The sequence below is a fragment of the Pteropus medius genome, unplaced genomic scaffold (assembly GCF_902729225.1).
Source record: "Pteropus medius unplaced genomic scaffold, Ma_sr-lr_union100, whole genome shotgun sequence".
In the NCBI taxonomy this organism is placed as follows: domain Eukaryota; kingdom Metazoa; phylum Chordata; class Mammalia; order Chiroptera; family Pteropodidae; genus Pteropus; species Pteropus medius.
The window spans coordinates 198,954-203,672 of NW_024350927.1; positions in this window are offsets into that span (position 1 = coordinate 198,954).

A 4,719-nucleotide genomic window follows, 5' to 3' on the forward strand; every position below is an offset into this window, starting at 1 on the left:
CTCAGCTCATGAGGAAGGTTTGACCTGAGTTCCCAGGAAACCGTCCCTCTCCTGTCCTCTTCCCTAGGCCACTTTCTGAATCTTGCCATGTTCTCCAGCTGAGCTGGGCCAGGTGAGGGTGGGGCTGTCTGGCTTTGGGGTGGGGCAGGTTAAAAGCCCCAGGTGGCCCCTGGCTTCCAGAATCACCCTGGGAGCGTGTCAGAAACACATGTTTCTGGAGCCTCAGCCCCCAGATACAAACTTAATGGTTCTGGGGCTGGGCCTGGAAATCTGTACTTTCAAGAGGTCCCCAGGTGGGATGGATGTGGTCACCCCTTTTAGGATACACTGCTCTTGGGACACCCGCTTCTGCCTCTGTCACCTCTATGTCTAGGTCTCGGCCAGGCTGGGCCTGGCACTGTGGCCGAGGTCTGTGTTGACACGCTGTGGGCCCAGCAGACCTCACTCCTCAGGTATGCAATTAGCAGCCGCGAGAACAATTCCCTTGTTTTAGTCATTACAGCACCAGGCTGCCTGGTAAATCGCTGCTTTTACTGCAGCAACAAGCTCTGGCTTGGAAACCGGGGGACGGGTTCTCTCCTTTCACCCCAGCATTCCCACACGCCTGCTCAGGGGGGCTGTGGGAGAGCCTGAGAGACACCTGGCACTGTCTGGGGCAACCTAAGAAGGCTTCCTGGGAGAAGTGGCTGCTGGCTGTCCACTGACAGGACCAAGAAAGGGGCTGAACTTGGCCCGTGCTGGGAGCCTGTTGGAGACCAATAAGTAGAGAAGCCACTGGGCCCAGAGGGACAAATGTGGTTGAGAGTGGCCCCGACTCAGCTGGGGCAGGGGCAGGGGTTACAGCAGGCATCCTGGGAGGAGATCACGCGTTGAGGGGTTGGATCCCATCTGAAGAGCGATATGTGGCAGATCATATTTTCCCAAAGGTGGCTAACACTGTCTTTCGACTCACTTGCTCTTTTTCCAACATGACCTCGACATTCCCCCCCAGCAGTGCTGGGATCTATGTCCCCTTCCCTTGAACTTGGGTGGAGCTTTACGTATATGGTAGAGCTTTGTGTAGGAGGCTCTGTGACCTCCAGGGTTAGGTCATAAAAATGCCTTCCGTCTCGCCCTCTTGGGATGTCCACTCTTTGAACCTGGCCTGTGCTGTGAGGGAGCCCACACTGGTCCACTTGGAGAGGCCACGTGTAGGTTTTCCAGCCCCCAGGTCTGCTGAGGTCCCGCTGACAGCCCGACAGTGAGCCGGGACCCCTCTGCCTGATCCCGGCCCCACCCGCCGAGTCACCGCAGGCTTCGTGACTTCCCAGCTGAGACCCTGAACACCACGAAGCAGAATCCGGCCGTCCTCGGTATTCCTGCCTGTTCTTGCCCCACAGACAGAGCGTGGTCAGGTGGCGGTTTCAGGCCACTGAGTTTTGGGTAGTTTCTTGCCCAGCCCTAGGAACTAACCGGCCCAGAAGGGGCACCCCGAAGGACTTATGCAGCGGGGCAACATGGTCACAGGGGTGGGTGCTTTGGGAAGCCCACCCAGTCTGCGCACAGAAAGTGGGTCGGGAGGGCTGAGACTGGACAGAGGGGGCCTGTCCATGAAATAGAGGAAACTGGACATCCCAGCACCAAGGCCATGTTTGGCCAAACCCCGGCAGTGTGGGAATGCCCATCACACTGTGCCACGTGACCGTTCAGCCTCTGCCTGCACACTCCTGGGGACCGAAAGCTCATACCTCACCGGGCCACCCTTCTCTTTGTCCCTCGGCCCTGAATGTCACACCTTGGGTTCTTTCGGGTCGAATCGAAACCTGCTTCCCCAAAGCATTTGGTGTGAGACAATCGTCCTGTCCCCAGAATTCCCACACGACCCTTCTGTCCCGTTCTGTCCTGCGAGGCTTTGCGGGCGGCGACCCTACCTTCTGTTCTTCCGCGGGATTGGCAGCTCTGGTTGTGTCAGCTCCTCCTCAGGCGGTCTGGAGTCGCAGACCTGGGTTCGAGACTGAGCTCTGCCGCTTCTAGCCGAGCGGCTCGGGCTCCGCTCTCTGGGCCCCGCTGCTCTCTCCGAGGACCGGGATGACAGGAGTCCCTCCTCACGCCGTTGTGAGGGTGGCGTGAGTTACTGTATGCAGGGGCTCGATCGATGTCAGCTCACACGTGGGAGCCATAACCCTCGTCTTGCTGCCTCTTGTGGCTGTTGTGAAATTTGATAAAAGGTAGGAAAATGCTTTACAAACTGCGACTCGCCAGGTGGGCGTTGCTACGACTCTCCCATTATTATTTTGAAACAATTCAGCATTGGCTTAACCTGCCGCTGGGGACCAAGCGACGGCTACGGGGGTGAGGGCATCCTTCAGGGACACTGGGAGGGCATTGTCTTCTGGAGTCAAAGGCAGCTCTGTTCCTGGCCGTCATCCTCTCTCCCCCAGCCTGGCTCCTGGCCAAGTCCCCTACAGCGGTGAAGGCTCTGATACGCCCGTTTCCTCATCAGCGTGAGGTCACGGTCAGTGGCAGGGGCCTTCTGAGAAGGCCTGGGGCGATAGTGGGAGTGGGATTCACAGATCCCCGGTCTCTCCTTTGTGCACCAAGACACACCAAGACCCTAGGGGTTCTACCTTACCTTCTTGTCTGGGTCTCCCCGGACATGACCTAGGCAGTTTAACCGACCTGGGCTGTCTGCCAGGAGCTGCACTGGGCTCACCCCGATTCAGGCGGCCGGAATGGAGGGAACAGTGGAAGTTCCTGGGTCCCCTCGAGCGGGGACAGGGGACAAGAATGGAGGGGAGGGTCCTGGCCCCTCTTCCTACGTCAACCACAGCATTCCACCTGGACCTGATTTCCATATTAGAGTTCCACACAAAACTTAAATTTTTTTTTTTTTTTTAAACTGGCTTAGCCCTTGGACTGGTGGGGCTGCCTTTCTCACTGAAGCCACCCCCTCGGCACGCCCACCGTCCCCAGAGCCTCAAGCCCCGGGCGCTTCAGACCCTGAATCATCCACCTTCAGAGGCCTCGGCTCCTGAGCTAGGAGGAAACCGCCTTCTTAGCTCGATTCCCCTCTGGGCCTCTGGCTGGGGGCGGCTCAGAAGGGGCTGCCTCCTAGCCGGTCATGACCCAGCGGTGCCCCAGGTGTTTGGAGGTCACCCAGGGGCCCTTCCCACGCCCTGCGCCCAAGCTGAGGGCAGCAGCAGCAACAATTTATTACATGTCTACTGGGTGCCGGGCAGGTGCCAACCGCTTCCAGGGCAGTTCTTTGCTTCATCCTCGCTGTCTCTCACGGAGGCCAGCGATGTGGACTGGTGGTCCAGCACAGGGACCCTGGAGCTAGGTAGCCCAGGTTCGAATCCCGGCAATGCCACGTACCAGCTGTGTGACCTTGGGCGAGTTACTTAACCTCTCTGTGCCTCAAGGCTCCACCTGTAAAATTGGAATGCTGCGTGATAGACTCTCAAATGAAGAGTTAACACACATAAAGGGCTTAGAACAACACTGCCTGGCCCATGGTAAGTGCTGTATAATGTTAGCTATTATTATCATTCCTATTTTACAGATGGCACACCTGAGGCTCATAGAGGATGAGTAACTTGTCTAGAATACACAGCTGAGTAAGCCGGGTCTGTGTAACACAGAATCAATATCCCATTTTATTGCCATTTGAAATAACGCCCTAAACATGTCACGTGAATGGTTTTCAACAACTGGGACCAATCGGGGTGGTGGGCTTCCACAAGAGGCAAGTGTATAAGGAATCTAACCTGGCCTTTAATCCAGCCACATAATTTTAGAGGACACCCTAGAGGTTCTCGATCGCTGTGCTGTCTGTCCAGTATAGGAGCCAGGAACCAACCATGTGGCTATTGAGTGCTAGGTATGTAGCTAGTCTAAGCGGAGATGTCCTCTGCATGTGAAATACACACTGCATTTCGAAGACAGTACAGAGGATGTAAAATCCCATTAATACTTTTTTATATTAACTACATGTCGAACCGATAAAATTCTATGTTGTATTAAATAACATACTATTGAAATTAATTTCACCTGTTAAGTTTTACTTTTTCGTGTGGCTACTAGAACATTTGACTCATAGTTCTTAATTTTTTTAAATGTAAATTTTATTTTTTAAATTAAATTTATTGAGGTGACACTGGTTAATAAAATTATATAGATTTTAAGTGTACAGTTCAATAGTATGTTATATGTATATTGCATCGTGTTCACCACCCAAAGTCAAATCTCCTTGTCACCATATATTCGACCTCCTTTACCTTTATCTACCTGCCCCTCCATTCTTTTCACCGCGAACCGCTTGCCTGTGTCTGAGGGTCACATTATCTTTCTAATGGACGGAGCTGATCTGGGCCATAACAGACACACTTGGGAGATGCTGCAGGCTCCGTTTACAGACCATGGCGATTAAGCGAGTATCGCAATAAAGCGAGCTGTGATCTTTTCTGCTGGGGTTTTGCCTTCGCTTTGTAAAGCACGCAACAGCTGTGGGGTGCAGTGGGCAGGAGGTGTGCCTGTGTTCTGTTTTACAGATGAGGAAAGTGGGGCTCAGAGGTGCCATTTGCTCTAGTTGCAGGCATTTTGCTGGCTGAGCTGGGCCTCCAGGGTCCCACCCCTGGGCTCTTCCCAGGAATGCCCATTGCTGCGTGAGCTTGACCAAGTGATAAGGAGTCTTTCCCCTAAAGGTCCCTTCTCCATGTCACTGGGCTCTTCTGTCCTTTG